Source organism: Anabrus simplex, chromosome 1 (genome assembly GCF_040414725.1).
Source record: "Anabrus simplex isolate iqAnaSimp1 chromosome 1, ASM4041472v1, whole genome shotgun sequence".
In the NCBI taxonomy this organism is placed as follows: domain Eukaryota; kingdom Metazoa; phylum Arthropoda; class Insecta; order Orthoptera; family Tettigoniidae; genus Anabrus; species Anabrus simplex.
The window spans coordinates 205,091,424-205,110,848 of NC_090265.1; the positions used below are offsets into that span (position 1 = coordinate 205,091,424).

The 19,425-nt window shown below is 40.1% G+C and overlaps 1 long non-coding RNA gene across 1 annotated transcript in view; it reads left to right on the plus strand.

The window, feature by feature from the left end:
• The window catches only part of LOC137498364 (uncharacterized), a 911,326-nt gene that overhangs the window by 109,239 nt on the left and 782,662 nt on the right, over positions 1-19,425 (plus strand). The gene's annotated exons all lie outside the window — the stretch shown is intronic.

A 19,425-nucleotide genomic window follows, 5' to 3' on the forward strand; every position in this document is an offset into this window, starting at 1 on the left:
GTGATCTTCATGCTTCACTGACAATTCGTTGACTTCCACATTCTCACATAAACGTTGAAGAACGCGATTGTTGAGTTCAAGCAAGTCTGCATAACCAAAAGTAAAATTCGATCTTCTTTTAAACAACTTTATACGCTCAGTATTTTCATTTTCTGTTAGGTTCGTCTGATACATCACACCTTCCTTTGTCTCTGTACTCATCTTGATGCATGTATTTCCAGTGCTCGTTTTTCCTGGATGAGTAGCTCGGACTGAGCAGGTTCGATCCTGGATGAGTCTGGTGGAATTTAAGATGCTAAAATACGCCAGTCTCGTGTCGGTAGATTTACTGGCACGTAAAAGAATCCCTGTGGAACCCAATTCAGGAACCTCGGCATCTCCGAAGACCATTAAAAGGTAGTTAGTGGGAGGTAAAACGAATAACATTATTATTATTATTATTATTATTATTATTATTATTATTATTATTATTATTATTATTATTATTACTAATATTGGTGCTTACTTTTAGATATTCTAAGTCACTTTTCGGTTGAGATTTTCATTTAAAAATCAAGTGGTGTCAGGAAGGGGTTCCAGTCTTAAACACCCGGCCAAGACCAATATGATCCTGAATGATTCCAGCGACCCGAGAAATGACTGTGCATTTTGTTGAAAAGTTGTACGCTCTAGTCAGAATAGGGGGTGTGGCATATGGGCAGGACGCCCATTCATGGATTCATTGATTCATTCATTTACTCAGAGTGGAATGTTCTCTCCGTAGCTGCTGTTTTTTTCTTTTTTTAGCTAGACTATAGGCGGAGTGCATTCAAACCATCCATTCTTCATGTATTCATACTTAAATTGATCCAATTGTGAATGCTCTCTCCCCAGTTGGTAGTATCCATGACTGGGAGAGAATTATTCATTCATGGATGCATGCATTCAATAATGAGGGCTCTCTCCGCAGTTACTGGTTATCCGTGTCTGGGTGAAACGTTTCCTTTACTTTTCATGCATGAATGCTGTTTATTCATTCATTCATTCATTCATTCATTCATTCATTCATTCATTTTCATTCATTCGCGATTTATTCACGCATTCATTATTCGACTCATTCATTTAGAAACGCTCTCCCCACAGTTGATGGTTATCCATGACTGGGAGAGGAGTCTTTATTCATTCATGCATGAATACAACTCGGTCAGGTAATCATTAATTTGTTCAGTCATTCATTCATTCCTTCATTCATGCAGCCATTCATTTATTCAATCCATGCATAGTGTCTGTTGAATGTGGAGAACTCTGTATAGACTTACGGCAAATAAATAAAGAACACTACTCTCTACCTCGCAAAATGTTTCTTGTTTGATTTGCACTATTTATCCTCTTGATGTCCGACTCGTTGGCTGAATGTTCAGCGCACTGGCCTTAGGTTCAGAGGTCCCGGGTTCGATTCCCGGCCGAGTCGGGGATTTTAACCTTCATTGGTTCATGGCGTGGGTTACGGTAGTCACGTCCTAGTTCGTGAACCATGGGCAACGGATTAGTGGCCTAGTAAGTGGTCCTGAGAGTCGGGATACCAGTTGCTGTGGAATGGGAGTGGGCATCTCGGACATATTCTGAGTCATGGCCCTCCTTGTGCTCAGGCGGCTAGGACTATACAATTCACCGGTGGTCCATAATCCGTTAGAGGAGAGATCCTCACTTGGACTATGTGCATGTAGGGTAGCATTCTGCTTCATGAATTTATCGAGCTCAGAATATTTTAAGCAAGCCTCGGACCTATGGGAGTAATGGAGTTCCACTCTCATTTGACAGGCGAGGGACTCCTTGGAAACAACTTGGCGAACGAAATGGAATTCGATGGGGAGCTATCAATATTAATGGGGATTATGGAAGAAAGAAAGAACAACTGGCTGAGTCAGCAAAGAGGATGCATCTGGATGTGCTAGGAGTAAGTGATATTCGGGTAAGGGGAGATAACGAGGAAGAGATAGGAGATTATAAAGTGTACTTGACGGGTGTTAGAAAGTAAAGGGCAGAGTTTGGGTAGGGCTGTTTAGCAGGAATACCATTGCACGCAATATAGGCAGGTAAATGAGCGAATAATGTGGGTAGATTTGGCAGTTGGAGGAATTAGGTCTAGAATTGTGTCCGTGTATTCACCATGTGAGGATGCAGATGAGGATGAAGTTGACAAGTTTTATGAAGCATTGAGTGACGTCGTAGTCAGGGTGAACTGCAAGGATAGGATAGTGCTAATGGGCGATTTCAATGCGAGAGTTGGGAATAGAACTGAAGGATACGAAAGGGTGATTGGTAAATATGGGGAAAATATGGAAGCTAATGGGAATGGGAAGCTTTTACTGGAGTTCTGTGGTAGTATGGGTTTAGCTGTTACAAATAACTTACATTCTTCAAGCATAAGGGTATTCACCGCTGCACATGGGAGACTAGGGGTACCAGATCCATAATAGACTATATCTTAACAGACTTTGAATTCAGGAAATCTGTTAGGAATGTACGAGTTTTTCGAGGATTTTTCGATGATACAGACCACTATCTGATCTCTAGGCCTAGGGTAGAGAAAGTGAAGTCTGTCTGCAAACGAATAGGGGTAGAAAATCTCTAGGACGAGGAAAAATTAGACAGAAGTTCTAGGATATGATTAGTGAGAAGTTTCGAACAGTGGACAGTAAGCAGGTTAAGGATATAGAAAGAGAATGGGTGGTATACAGGGATGCTGTAGTAGAAACAGCAAGGGAATGCCTAGGAACGACTGTGTGTGAAGACGGGAAAAAGCGAACATCTTGGTGGAATGATGAAGTGGGAGCAGCTTGTAAACGTAAAAAGAAGGCTTATCAGAAATGGCTCCAAACAAGGGCCGATGCAGACAGGGAATTGTACGCAAATGAAAGAAACAGAGCGAAACAAATAGTTGTTGAATCCAAAAAAGGAGTCATGGGAAGATTTTGGTAATAACCTGGAAAGGCTAGGTCAAGCAGCAGGGAAACCTTTCTGGACAGTAATAAAGAATCTTAGGAAGGAAGGGAAAAAGGAAATGAACAGTGTTTTGAGTAATTCAGGTGAATTCATAACAGATTCCAGGGAAGCACTGGACAGATGGAGAGAATACTTGGAAAATCTTCTCAACGTAAAAGGAAATCTGCAGGGTGGTGTCGTGAACAACCAAATTCATGGAAAGGAAGAAAATGATGTTGGTGAAATTTCGCTCGAGGAAGTGTTAATGATGGTAAATAAACTCCACTGTCATAAAGCAGCAGGACTAGATGAAATTAGACCTGAAATGGTGAAGTATAGTGGGAAAGCAGGGATGAAATGGCTTAATAGAGTAGTAAGATTAGCATGGGGTGTTGGTAAGGTGCCTTCAGATTGGACAAAGGCAGTAACTGCACCTGTCTACAAGCAAGGGAACAGGAAGGATCGATGTATCTCATTGATTAGTGTACGAGGCAAAGTATTCACTGGCATCTTGGAAAGGAGGGTGCTATCAGTGGTTGAGAGGAAGTAGGATAAAAAACACTGTGATTTCAGACCCCAGAGGGGCTGTCAGGATCAGATTTTCAGTATGCGCCAGGTAATTGAAAAATGTTACGAGAGAAATAGACAGTTGTGTTTATGTTTCGTAGATCTAGAGAAAGCATATGACAGGGTACCCAGGGAAACGATGTTCGCCAAACTGGGGGACTTTGTAATTAAGGGTAGGTTACTGACATCAATCGAAAGCATTTATGTTGACAATTGGGCTGCAGTGAGAATTGATGGTAGAATGAGTTCTTGGTTCAGGGTACTTACAGGGGTTCGTAGTTTACGTGGATCATCTGCTGAAAGGTATAAAGTGGCAGGGAGGGATTCAGTTAGGTGGAAATGCAGTAAACAGTCTGGCCTATGCTGACGACTTGGTCTTAATGGCAGATTGTGCCGAAAGCCTGCAGTCTATTGCAGAGATAATGAAACTTTTCTGAACTGTATGTTCGCTATTTTATGAAGCCCCTTGAGCCGCTGAGGGGTGACAATCAGGTCAGTACCATCGTACAGTTGTTCAACAGGATCTTGTATTTCTGAATAGCATTTTTGAAAGTACCAACACTCTCAGTCCAGTCTGGCCTGCTGTTAGTATTAGAAGCCAAGTTGAAAATTCTCGCTTAGAATTTAGAGCACGCAGATTCCTGTTGGGTTTCAGCACATGGAATTTATTCCAACTGCTTCAAACATATGGAAACGGTCAGAGAACATGAACCTCTTGTTATTACAGACAGGACTAGACGGAAAACCCCCTCCATTAGCATTACTTTACCGTCGAATGGTTCGGTACACTTGATTAGATCTTTGAGATGGGTGTCTACTGTTAAAAATGCATGCACGTACGTTACCGCAATTTCAACCCACATTTTAATTTCGAAATTAGAACGTGTATTTGACAGATAGAATTAGTATTCAAAATCAATGCTATTTCCAAGATAGGCTGTAATGAGCAGTTCTTCCTCCAGGTAAAAGTGTAGAGTCTACTATTACTCTGATTATAAATGTACCTGTGTCGAGTAAACAAATGTTTTACCATATCCCCTTCGCCACCTAAAAAGAACTACTTTGTTTTTATGTCCACTTGCGGGCAGAAAATGTTGCCCATTCCTTCCGTAAGGTTTCCACTTTTGCCTAACAAACATTTGACTCCATCCAGCTGTTATTGCTTCTTCTACGAGTAAATCCGGAGAAACAGAAGTAAACCATGAACGATGTTACGTACCGGTGTAAAATGAAAAAAAGAGTCAGAAAAGGTCTCCTTTAATGAAATATACTATAACTGGAGTAAATGTATGAATTAACTCGTTTGATGTTATTTGATACTTAACATGTTACTGGGACGAGTTGACATGTTGGCAGAAGTATGCAGCAGTATATCTATACTTCCATGACACCTATAAACCCGTTTTGTAGCAGAATTAGAAATAATCATTTAAACACAAGGATAAAAATCAATTACTAATTTTTTTGTGTGACTGTTATACTTACGTTATTGTTAGGTTATGAAACTGGTGAGGGGTAAGAAGTTGTGGTGGGGATGTTAGGCATTTCATTACCAACATAAATCATCGTTCCCATCTGGGCTACATTTTCTCCAAAGAATTATACTTATATGGTTTTCATGTGTTCTCCCAATCAGTTGTTTGATAGGTTGTCTATGGAGGCGTATTAGGTCTGATGAGCCTGTGCACTTTTCGGAATGTAGGAGCTGACTATTAGTTCTTCTTCTGAAAATTGCAAATTGCTTTAGAGTATGACTTGTTTTAAAGAGTATGAACAGTATAATATGCGAGTCGAGTCTCTCCTCTATTGTAAAAAGCAAGGTAGGTATTTGAGATGAGAAAGGAAGATAACAAAGCCATTTCCGATTTTTGTACAACAGATGTATGCTGTTAAGATGCCATCAATTGTGCATTCAGGCCTGCATTTGATAACTCTAGACCAACTATTAGTCCTTAACAATATTCATGACATTCACATTTTAAGTGAGTGTGAATTGTGATTGAACATATTTTCGTACTGCGGGCAGACCGTTGACAAGTGCGCTTCGTGTTACAGAGTGTGCGAGAAACTTCAGCAGTTGCTCGAAGAGACTTCTATCGGCTCGAACGCAAGCTCCACAGCGCTTTCTAGAGGCAACCCAACACGAAGCCCGTTCTCTTCCAACCTTGATAAATTGTAATTAACAAACAGTAGTGGTGTATTGTACCACAATTCATGGGTTACTATTCTTATTGTTGCACAATCACCTCTCTGCGTTTTGCAGTAGAGGGGAGATTCACCCTGAACATGTGTGAGTTTTTGTGTGGGATGCCACAGCGATGAGGACATTGATTTCATTCAGACTTTTCGATATGTCGGTCTACGTCAAAAATAAACAGAAACTGTGTATGTCTGAGGGACTGTGCATGGGATATTATTTAACGAGAAAATGACCCTTCAAATTAACAGCTCGCGTAACTGTTGGCAATTTGGAGGTGGATATCTAGCCTATAAACCCATAGTCTAGTAGTTAGCGTCCATGAATTCCACGTCAGCGTCGCGTCGGGTCACCAGCGTCCCATATTTTACCTTTGCCCTTCTTCTCCATTTTTCTTTTTAATTATTTTACATCTGGTTCTTTCCTTTTTCCACGTGTTGTTATTGTTAGGAAATGCATAGATGAAATAAAAACTGTATTATATAAAACTCATTTACTATCGCGTTAAGTTCATTTCTTTTAGCCGGGCTGAGTGGCTCAGACGGTTGAGGCGCTGCCCTTCTGACCTCAACTTGGCAGGTTCGATCCTGGCTCAGTCCGGTGGTATTTGAAGGTGCTCAAATACGTCAGCCTCGTGTCGATAGATTTACTGGCACGTAAAAGAACTCCTGCGGGACTAAATTCCTTCACATCGGCGTCTCCGAAAACCATACAAGTAGTTAGTGGGACGTAAAGCCCATAACATCATCAATAACATCATCGATTTTTTTAGTAAACCAAAAATAATGTCTCGCTCTCTCATTCTCTTGATCTATTATAAGAATTAATTGAAAATTCAGTGATTTGTCCTGTCATGACTGGCAGAATGGGACGAGAGAAAACGAGTTTGTGATACTGCTTACGATGGCCTCTGTCAAAACTTGCTGCTCCTATGAGGGAATTGTTGGCATGGTGGAGATGGGAGGTCCTGGAGAATCCACCCTGTTCACCGGGCATGAGTCCAAATTATATCGATTTGTTCCCTAAAGTAAGGAATCATTCCTAGAGAAGCGTGTCTGTACACGAGACGCCATAGTTCAATCTGTAGAACGCTCTGTAGTGGACATCAACAAAGGCGCCATTGCTACAGATATCCTCAAGGAAGCGGGAAGTGTGAAATGATTAAGAATGGACTTTTAATTTCTTAAATGTAACAAATTCTCCTAAACTTTCGTAACAATATGGTATATATGTACTTTTATTATGTTATGAGCGCGTTTAGTTCTTCAAATATTTAAATGTACTGCGCGTCTCGTAAAGCTGATATAATTGTATCATAATACAGTATTAAGAATTATCTTTAAATAATTTTTCTCGCTACTGTAATTTCGTAAACGTAAGGATGGTTTTCAGGAACTGGTAGAAATCGTAGCAATAGAAATCTGAAATTAGGAAAATATATTTTATAAATACTATTGAGTAGTGATAAGTAAAATTATATACTTAGGTCTAATTGAATCTAAGACATTCATTTTCATTTTGAAGACATTGGAAGGTTTTTATTTTATTTTATCCATTTAAATTATGTATTTTACTGAGGAATTTTAATTTTCTGGTTACGTTCAAGTAAAAATGCTTGTAAAAATCCGTGAATATTTTTAAACACATTATCAAAATTTGGTCCTGAAATTTCATTTTTATAATATTTAGTAAGTTTGAACTTTTTATCCGTAAACAATTTTGGGCTACAGTAATGGAACTGTTGAGAAACGAAGATTAGACGAAGTAAAGATAAAATTAAAAAAACACATGAATCTTTGAAAAAATTGTGATAGTACCAAGATGTGTATTTCTCCGTTTGGGACACTTAATAGGATATTATTCCTGTGTGGAGGATTTTAAGAAATTATCTGTTTGCTGCGCAGTAAATCTTTACTTCTCCATGATAAATACATTGTAATTTATAATATTTAGGAATCTGAGGATTTGTGCTTTGGCTCGTCTTGAAGTAACTTGATGATTCTCGTTGATTCTTCTCCGCTTGTTGTCTCACTAATCTTGACTGTTGGCTCAGGTCTGAAGAAGTTCCGGTAGTGTAGAGACTCTCCGCACAGATTACCAAGACTTTCGTGTTAGAGGAAGATTTCCAACCGAACATAAACAAGGTAGTGCGCACGATTTCATGTCTTCCATTACAGATTCTTGGAGCCCTTTCCGTGATATATCAACTAACATGGACAGCGCAAGTTATTACTCACCAGCTCTTACATTAGAAACCAACATCATGCATTGCCTCCTTTCCCAGCTGACTATTCCCTTTACCCTTCAAGCCCTCCCTCCTATCCTCATGCTACCACCGCTCCGCTTTACTAATCACGCGGCTATATATTATTCATTGAACTCATCAGCTCGATTGAAATGGCTGATCTCAATTCCAGTAATTTGTCCCTGGATCCACATAGATTTCCTATGGTTACAGCAATAGTTTATTGATGATGCAATTAATTTCAATTTATGCATTGTAATTTGTCACTGAACGAGGAGAAGAAGAAGAATAAGGAGAATAACAAGAAGAAGAATGTCACTTGTGTACTATATTGGCACTGTACCTGTGTCTACTCGGATAAAATTAGCTTTTGGACAGACGGAACAAAATCACTTGATACTTGCGTATTATTGAAAGTTTCAGCATGTCCTTAACATCACACGTCGTTCTTGCCAATCTTGACTAAGTTAAAAATGTGTTACCAGGCGAACACAGAATTAATATAGATTCGGCTGAAATATCATATTCACAAATCTCACACACAAAATTCGAAACAGCTTGTCCCATTTGCACCAAAAAACTTTGAAACACGAATGTACTCCTGAAACGGAAGGCACAAAACCTAATTTCGTCTAACCTAACACATCAAAAGCCTACAGTAAACAAAATTTTAACCGTCACACTTACCATAAAACTTCCATTAAAAGTGTCACACTAAAATCAACTTTCGTCAAACATAGCACACACTAAAAAAAACGAAAAATGTGTATCCATCATATTTATGGCATAAATACACCAAAAGTAGTAATGAAAACTGGCTTTCACAGAATATATCCAACACTAAGTAAACCAAAAAATATATACCCCTGATACAAGAGGCGTGCAGTCACTAAAAGTGACACCCGCAGGCAGTCTTCTCCTTAACCAATTAAAAAGAAAACAGTATCCCTTAACGTGCCAGTAAATCTACCTACATGAGGCAGACAAATTTGAGCACCTTCAAATACCATTCGACTGAACTAGGATCGAACCTGCGAAGTGGAGCTCGGAAGTCCAGCGCTCTACTGTCCGAGATACACAGCTCGGCTGTTATGGTGAAACAGCTCTCCGCTAAGTCAACTCGTGTGGCACTGAGAAACTGGCTTCGGCTTGCGTAATACTAAAAATTAAACAAATTAAAATATATCTCTGTTACTAGAGGTATGGAAATAGCACACACAAACAGTTCTCGTCTAATCTGACAATAAGGAGTAAAATAAAAATATACCTTTTACTAGATGCCCGAGAACACTAAAAGTGGTACATCATAACATAAAACACAAGCAATTAATAATAGATTTACGAAAATAATTTTCACCTGACTAGTATATCAAACTTAGAGCATTAAGGGGTTCTGGACGTGAAACTTGCTTGTTGAAGGCCCATTCTGTTGGCTCACATTTAAGAAAGTCATGTTCCAAGACTATTAACCTTTTCACTCCCAAGTTCTTTTAAGCCTTATGGACGTTCCATACCAGATTTTTCTGGAAGTTTCAACATTGGTTGAAAGAGGCTAAAAGCTGCTTGTAGGCCTATTTGCACAGCTAATGAACAGTCATGGAGAGAAAATATTAGCAAAGTTTTCTCTTGGCTCTTTTTCCAGATGTAGCCTCCGTGGCTCAGGTGGCAGCGCGCTGGTCTCTCACTGCTGGGTTCCACGGTTCAATTCCCGCTCATTCCATGTGAGATTTGTGCTGGACAAAGTGGAGGCGGGACAGATTTTTCTCCGGGTAACCAGGTTTCCCCGGTCATTCGTCATTCCAGCAACACTCTCCAGTATAATTTCATTTCGTCTGTCAGTCATTAATCATTGCCCGAGAGGAGTGCGACAGGCTTCGGCAGCCGGCACAATTCCTATCCTCGCCGCTAGATAGGGACCTCATTCATTTCATTCCTGACCCGCTCGAATGACTGGAAACAGGCTCTGTGGATTTTCATTTTTCTTTCGCCAGAACTTGTCAATGGCGGGAAAATTATTCACAGCTGTATACATTAAAACTTAACTTCACTATACTCATTTAAGTCAGACTCATCACAATTCCCTAACTTGTCTAAAATACAATCTTCCTTCATGCTTAATTTACACTTCTATCTTGGAAAAGAGAAGACAGCTGTCAAACAAATTATTACGCACATAATTTTCGTCAAAATACGGCAAGACGATTGATAAATCGTCCGTCGTCTGAACAGAACGTGTGATGAACAACAGAACAACAGCGTCAGACTGAACTCGGAAGTGGAGAAGAATGCTTAGTTTAAAACCCGAGTTAACTCGTGTTTGGGGCAGCGGGAGACATGTTGACATCCGAGTTAACTCGGACATGGGATGGAAAAGGTTAAACTTTACTTATTTTTTAACGACAAATAGAGCAAGAAAGATGCAAAAAAGTAACCATCTATCTTCCTTAGTACATAAAAAAGCACACGAATAGCAGAAAATCACATTGCAAAAGTTCAATATCTGTTCCAAATTTTGGTAATTTTTTTCGATCGAAGAAGTGGCTCTGTGGTTTGGGTCACGTTGCTATTAGCTTGCAATGGGAGATGATGTGTTTGAACCTGATTTTTGGCAACACTGGATATCGTTTTTCGTGGAACGAGGTCGACTCGGCCACCCTCGAAGTGGTTTTCCGTGATTTCCCACGTCTTTTTTCTTGCTATTGGCTTTACGTAGCACCGACACAAATACGTCTTACGGCGTCGATGGGACAGGAAAGGGCTAGGACTGGGAAGGAAGCGGCCGTGGCCTTAATTAAGGTACAGCCCCAATATTTGCCTGGTGTGAAAATGGGAAACCACGGAAAGATTTCCCACGTCTACCCAAAGCAAATGTCGGGATGGTATCCAACTTAGGGCATGGCAGCTTCCTGCCCTCTTCCTTGTCTATCCGTTCCAATCTTCCCATCCCCCCACAAGGACCCTTTTCACTATAGCAGGTGAGGTCGCTCGGGCGAGGTAGTAGTCCTCCTTCCAGGTTGTATCCCCCCGACCCAAAGTCGCATGCTCCAGGACACTGCCCTTGAGGCAGTAGAGATGGGATCCCTCGCCAAGTCTGGGGGAAAAACCAACCCTGGTGGGTAAACGAACTAAGAAAGAAAGAAAGAAAGAAAGAAAGAAAGAAAGATCTAAAAAAAATGAAAGAAACCTACCCTAAAATTTTTGGATGGCGCTAATGCAGTGCTACATACATTTTAAGTTTTAGGGAAAATGATACTGTTTGTTAATCTTCCTTGTAGCTATTAGACAATTAAAGAAGTGTATGGAAGTTCCCGAGAAAAGTAGCTAAGAATTAAAAACCCCACTGTCGAAATGTAGTGGTAGGTGACAGGGGCAGTAGTGCCACCATATTTAAATAGACATTTAAACTGCACATTTATTACAGGAAAGTACAAATAATACATACACATATTTTTGGAATCAGTAAGGCTTACTTTGTTCAATGAGGTGAAAATCAAAAATGTGGATATTTCATAACAAAATAAAAAAGACGTACTTCCGTTGTACTCTTAATAACTACGTATTTTTGAAGAATGAACATAACGTTGGGGGCTGCAAATAACCCTAACTGCTGCTTATCACTTTCCTGGGATAATTATACCACCCAAATTTATTGGCAAAGTATGGATTGCATACGCGTGCATTTTATTTTAGCGTACCGCTTTTAAGTGCCGGGAGTGTCCGAGGACATGTTCGGCTTGGCAGTTCTATAGCTGCTTTCCGTCGTAAGAAAAATAAAAGATGCAGCTATAGAACTGCCAAGCCGAACATGTTCTCGGACACATCATCTCCCATTGCAAGCTAATAGCAACGTGACCCAAGCCACAGAGCCACTTCTTCGATCGAAAAAAATTACCAAAATTTGGAACAGATATTGAACTTTTGCAATGTGATTTTCTGCTATTCGTGTGCTTTTTTATGTACTAAGGAAGATAGATGGTTACTTTTTTGCATCTTTCTTGCTCTATTTGTCGTAACGGATGTGGTGGAGTAGCCCCCTGGTGAACTACTGGTGAACTAAGGAGTACACAAATCAGTACAATATTAGACAGTCTTACTTACCACTTAATGTAACCTTGATATTTTTAACATTTATGGTATCCACTTGAACGGAACCAAATGCAAATGGATTATTATACTGACGAATGTTCCGGAAGTAAATTTTGGTTGTACTATCACTCATTTCTTAACTGATAATTACAGCTTACTATAATAACATAAAACAGGCGTCCCAGCGGCCAAAATGTGAGGTGGGCAGAAATGATGGCGCGTTTTTCCCTACAACAACAGTATTTGCAAATCGCACACTTCGTACAAGTTTTAAATTCATTTTTTAAGAAAATTTTCGAAATTTATGAAATGAAAGTGCAATTCGACACTGCTAATGTCTACTCTCTTTCTTTTGAAAGCTCATTTGTCACGATCGGTTACTTGTGAGCGCCGCAAGTGGGATCTATACTACTGCAATGATATACATGATTACAAATAAATTCAAATCAGAATTTGCTCAAATATCTCACATCTGTTGCACTCTCAAGATATATAGCTCACGTGCTCTCGAGATATGTTGCTGAAATCCGTTGATGAACGGTCTGTACAAGTGGGGCCATCAGTATTGTACCGTGGAGATGCCGACACGTACGGAGTATGTTCCAAGCTTTTGAATTGGTGAGGATATATGTATTAGGAAGTCTCACGCTGGCGACTCATTCATCATCAAGATTTGTTTCTATATTTCGTGAGTTGCCTTGAGGATAGATTCCAGGGATTTCATTCCATTCTTCTGTTTCCGGAATCAATACGGAATTAATCTACACAGATGATAAATATGCCTACATTCATAGTCTTTCGTTGAACGGCAGTTGTAGTAAGTGAAACTTTTCAGCCTTCTTCCTCGACTTTACCCCCTATTATTGGAGTAAGCCCAGTTTTACTGCCGGGTGCCCCTCCTAACGTCAACCCTATGTGGAGGGATGTATTCACTATTGTGTGATTCTGGGTTGGTTAGTAGTGTGATGAGTTGTATTCAGACGAAGACAAATTCATAAAGACGAACACAAAAGGCCAGTTCCCGAGCTAGAGGAACTAACCCTATGTAGTCAAATTGCTCGGTCGGCGAATCGAATCCAGGACCCTCTAACCATTCAGCCAAGTAAACGGATATAAACTTCCCAGCCTTCGTCACTCGGCCATCACACTATAACATAAAATTTGTATGAAAGGCAATACCTAAGAGCGCGTCACCCTAAGTACAACCGACCTACTACACCGTCTCGTATGCTATTATTTTATTTATAGTCCGGCTCCATGGCTAAATGGTCAGCATGCTGGCCTTTGTTCAGAGGGGTCCCGGGTTCGATTCCCGGCAGGGTCGGGAATTTTAAACATCATTGGTTAATTTCGCTGGCACCGGGGCTGGGTGTATGTGTCGTCTTCATCATCATTTCATCCTCATCACGACGCGCAGGTCGCCTACGGGAGTCAAATCGAAAGACCTGCACCTGGCGAACCGAACTTGTCCTCGGACACTCCCGGCACTAAAATCCATACGCTATTTCATGGCCCTGGAGCCTGAGACATTTGGTTGGGAATACAACTGAGGAGAATGCGCAATACCTTGTCTAGGTGGCCTCACCTCCTATGCTGAACAGGGGCCTTGTGGGGGATGGGAAGGTTGGAAGGGATAGGCAAAGAAGAGGGAAGGAAGCAGGCCATGGCCTTAAGTTAGGTACCATCCCGGTATTTGCCTGGAGAAGTAAAGTGGGAACCACAAAAAAACACTTCGAGGGTGGTTAATGTGAAAATAGAGCCCCCTCTACTCAGTTGGCCTCCCGAGAAAAAACCAAATGACCGTAAACATCTATTATTATTATTATTATTATTATTATTATTATTATTATTATTATTATTATTATTATTATTATTATTATTATATAATGAATATATTAATACATTAATATATTAAATATAATAACAAATACAAGACAAATTTATAACGATTCATTTATTTGCATCTAACAAATCGTTTCGGAGAGACATTTGAATGGAATTTGGAATCGACAAGTATAGGTTTCAGTGCATCGAAAGTGGGAAAACTAACTCAGGGTCTATGAAACTGCCACCAATGAAATAATCACTTCTTTAGAGTATGATGAGATGAGACCCCACTGATAAAAGTGCCTTATATGTCGCTCATTCATGGACATCCCTCAATACTTCATATCGCAGTCTGCACGGTTGCTGGCTAACATCGCATTTCACGTCTGATTAGGTGACGCCAATTTTCATATGACCACCAGCCGTAAGGCATATTTATAATCATAATAATAATAATAATAATAATAATAATAATAATAATAATAATAATAATAATTTCGTGTGACTATTTCTAGCCGGGTGCAGCCCTTGTATGGGAGACCCTCCGATGAGGGTGGGCAGCATCTGCCATGTGTAGGTAACTGCGTGTTATAGTGGTGGAGGATAGTGTTATGTGAGGTGTGTGAGTTGCAGGGATGTTGGGGACAGCACAAACACCCAGCCCCCGAACCACTGGAATTAACTAATGATGGTTAAAAATCCCGGACCTAGTCGTGAATCGAACCCGGGACCCTCTGAACCGAAGGCCAGTACGCTGGCTATTCAGTCAACGAATCGGAAATAACAATAATAATAATAATAATAATAATAATAATAATAATAATAATAATAATAATAATAATAATAATAATAATAATAATAATAAGGAACCATCTATTTGACCCTCAGCCATGGCCATGCATCAGCACTTCATATCACAAACTGCAAGATCACATCGACGATCCATAATCTAACGCCCCTCTTTTTCTATATATTTCTCATCATTGCTTATCTATGTCTATATACCTATATCTATATATAAATGTTTGTTTTTATGTCTCGAATGGACTTAACAACTACAGGACCGATTTCGCTGAAATATTCACAATTTGTTTTTATTACTCCTGGGTGGGTTTAGAAAGTGGTTTAAACGAAATCCAATGCCTAGTTATTTGATGATGAGTATTTTTATTTCAATCATTTTTATTGCTAAGCCGCACCAAGATTATTATAGTCCGGTAAGAAATGCTGTATATAGGAGGATGGGAATACGCCTCTCTTGGTAGGAAGTTCGTGACCGTGCCTGTTATATGGAACTAGCAATCCAACATGCCGTGATCGAGATGTACTTTTATGTCATCTTACCAACTTTGACAGGTCCGCCCAGTTTGAAGAATGTAGATATGTAACTTATTAGATGTGAAAAAATAGCTTTAGAAACTGTCAAAACTGTAGAATATCAACAGTGAAATGACACGAGTCATCACCCACACCTAACGAAGCGCGACTGAGGATTCCCAACCAGCAAAGGCCAGTCTATGAAATATATAAAATGTCATTGTCTGTATGTTTGTATGTGTGATTCACATCTCTTCCTAAACCCCTTGAGCGATTTCACCCAAATTTGGTACACTTATGAATTAGAATCAGGAGACAAATTGCGTGGGGTTAAGACATCCCAAGAACCCTTAGGGGTGGGGGCGCGCGGGATGATAGATAAAATTAATAGAAAATAGTGTCGAAGCCATACTTTCCGGGGTCACTGAGATTAATAGTGACACTCCGGATTTTTTTAAAAGTCCAAGTTCAGCCTCCTTTGGCATAGGAGTTCTGAAAAGTAAAAGAATAAATTGACCGAAATGACCGAGATAATGGACGTATGTATGTTCCAGCGTAGCTATCAGCCAGAATTGATACAAGTGTGACTTAATATCTGAAAGAAGTACTGTTGGGGGGTAAGACACCCCTAGAATCCCCAGACTTATGTCTGTATTGTCCAGCAAAACTGTCAACTGAATTTGGTGGAAATATTTCTTACTAACTGTGAAAAATGCTTTAGGTCAAGACACCCCTAGAAACCCTAGGGGAGTGGGTGAAACACAAAAATAAATAAAAAGGACCAATAATAGTGTGAACTCATAGTTTTCAAAACTACTGGAGCGATTTAAACCAAACGTTATACACTTATGACTTACTATCAGGGGACTAACCGCATGGGATTAAGACACCCGTATCACCCGTGGGGTTGGGGTGGAGGGGTTTACAATAGAGAAATAATTCAGAATAGTGTTGAATCCACAGTTTTCGGGTCGTTGAAGTGAATTGTGACACTCCAGATTTTGTAAAGGCCAAGTTCAGCCCTCTGGCATAGGAGCTGAGAAAGTGTAAAAAAATAAATTGTCCAAAATGACCGAGATAATGGATGTATGTTCCAGCGTAGCTATCGATCAAGTACAAGAATGACTTAATATTTAGAAAAAGTACTGTGGGGGTAAGACACCCTGAGAACTACTAGGGGAGTGGATGAAAAAAATATATAACACAATTAGAAACGACCAATAATTGTGTCGAACCAATAGTTTTCAGGACTACTGGAGGGATTTCAACCGAGCTTGGTACAATTACTACTTACTACCAGGAGTTAAACCACGTGAGGGTATGACAACATTAGCACTTCTAAAGGTGGGGATTTAAGGTGGTGAGATATAAAAATAATCGAACTTAGTGTCGAATCTATCGTTTTCATTGCCACTGAAATGACTAGTGACACTCCGGATGTCGTTAAAGTCCAAGTTGAGCCTCAAGCAGCATGGGGGTTGAGAAGGAATGGAAAAAAAGGTCCTAAATGACCGAGATTATGGATTTACATGCGTATGTTCCAGCACAGTTCTCAACCAAAGATGTTACACAAATGTCTTACTATACGGAAGAATTCTGTGGGGGTAAGACACCCCTAGCACCCCTAAGGAAGGGCATGATATGTAAAAATAAAAGATAGTGACCTAAATTCGTGTCGAATCCATAGTTTTCTGGGTCACTCCGACTGCCGTTTAAGTCCTGGTTCAGCCTCAATTGGAATGGGGGGTTGAGAAAGGCTGAAAACGGAAGTCCAAAATTTAAGACTTACTATTTGGAAAAATATACTCTGGGGATAAGACACTCCTTAACAATCTCGGGGTGGAGGCGACTTAAAAATAATGCAAAACGACCGATATTAATGTAGACTTCATAGATTTTGTGGTTGCTGAGATAAGCGGTGACACTCCGCATGCCGTCTAAGCGCAGTTTCACCACCTATTGCATGGAAGTGAGAAGGGGTGAAGAAATGTCAAAAAGACAGATATTATGTGTGTATGCAATTTGCAGAACAGTTCCCAGTCAAGCATGGCACACATTCGACTTACCATCGGGAAAAAGATACTACACAGTAAGAAACCCCTAGCTCCCCTAAGAGAGGAGATGAATGTGAAAATCATCGAGAAAGACCAATATTAGTGTTTAATTAATAGTTTACGTGGATGCTCAGATGAATACTGACACTGCGGATGCCGTTTAAGTCAACGTTCAGCCCCCATCACCATGGGGAATGAGAAGTGGTAGGCCTAAAGAAGAAAATTTCCAAACTGGCAAAGATTTGTGTTGAATCCATCGTTTTTGGGATCGCAAGGCTGATTGGATAGGTAAATAATAGTTATCAGTTATTATTTTTGGAAAGGACCAAATACTTCTCAGTCAATTCGAGCTTCCACGAGGATAAAGCTTTATTCGAAAATTAAATAATTTGAAACGTGAAATCAAACACATCTCATTAAGAAATTCTATAAATATTCACTTCACACATAATCAACAGGTAATACAAATCTTAAAGGTAAACATTCAAAAACTAACCAAGCAACGCCGGGTACTACAGCTAGTAGGCTATATATTCGTTTATATTATTTATATGTAATAATAGTAGGGTATTCGCAATAGCTGTTCCTACGCATAAAATTCTGAAAAGCCTTTACAACGTAACTTATTTCAACCTATGCTGCTTTTTTTCTTTCTATTAGCTTTACGTCGCACCGACACAGATAGGTCTTATGGCGACGATGGGACAGGAAAGGCCTAGGAATGAGAAGGAAGCGGCGTGGCCTTAATTAAGGTACAGCCCCAGCATTTGCCTGGTGTGAAAATCGGAAACCACGGAAAACCATCTGCAGGGCTGCCGACAGTGGGGTTCGAACCCACTATCTCCCGGATGCGAGCTCCCAGCTGCGCGCTCCTAACCGCACGGCCAACTCGCCCGGTATTTCAACCTATGTAGTCAGTTCACAAAGGAGACAACAGGTCTGCAAACGCTAATCTTAACATTCCCATCCGCCATACCAGCAAATATAAAAACGTCCTTTGTTTACATGGCATCACACATCTTTAACGGCTTTTTCCAATCGCACAAATACTGCAAAATATGTTCAACCAAAACAGTCCTTAGCATCTTCCTACCTGGGGGAGTATGCGAGGGGCTTAGAACGCATGAACTTAAATGTTTCTTAACCAGAAAACCGGATAATTTTAAAACAATTGTTTTCCTTACTATTTGCTAAAATTCTCATAGCTGAAAATTAAATTTATTAGTCGAATTTTGTTCTAAATTTAGTGAGTAAAGTGTGATTTAATTTAATCAATCAAATCATCATTGATCTGCATTTACGGCTATCGCCCAGGTGGTAGAATACTTATCAAATATTTAACTCGATTTTCTTTTCTTCAAAGTTTCCGAAGAACTTGGACATTTATTGAACATGTCCCTTAACAAATTATGCCCAGTCCCTAATTCCTCTTCCTATAAAGAAATATCTGTCCCAATTTGTGGTGGGCCAGTTAAATGGACTCCACACTCGGCCGATTGAACTCACATGGACTTTTCTTTTTTACTTTAAGATCGAAGTAGATGGGGTAATATTGAAGATTTACTGTTGTCAAACAATTGGGCATATTGTCTCTTTCGTTCAGTATTTCATTCCTTTTACAATGTTGTGAGTAAAGGAATGCACGGACGAATGGCGGCACCGATGAATCTTTGCGCTTCTTAAATAACAAAGAACGTTATTGAGACCAACAGACAAGAGGAGAAATGATCGACCGCGAGAGTTGGCCGTGGGGTTAGGAGCTCGTAGTTGTGAGTTCGCATCCGGGAGACAGTGGGTTCGAACCATACCGTCGGCAGCCCTGAATGTGGTTTTGCATGGTTTCCCATTTTCACACCAGGCAAATGCTGGGGCTGTACCTTAATTAAGGCCAAGGCCGCTTCCTTCCCATTCCTAGGCCTTTCCTGTCCCATCGTCGCCATTAGACCTATCTGTGTCGGTGCGACGTAAAGCCAGTAGAGAAATGATCGGATGCAGTCCTTGACTGGCAAGTGAGTCTCAATTAGGCCTACTATGTTTTATTGACTGTGTGTGCAGTTACGGTTGCTTAATAAACAAACTATGGATATTGCCTGTACGAGACAAGGACAATATTTGAACGAAGAAACTCGTGTATTCGCGCGGAGCATTATCTCTGTCTCCGCCTATCA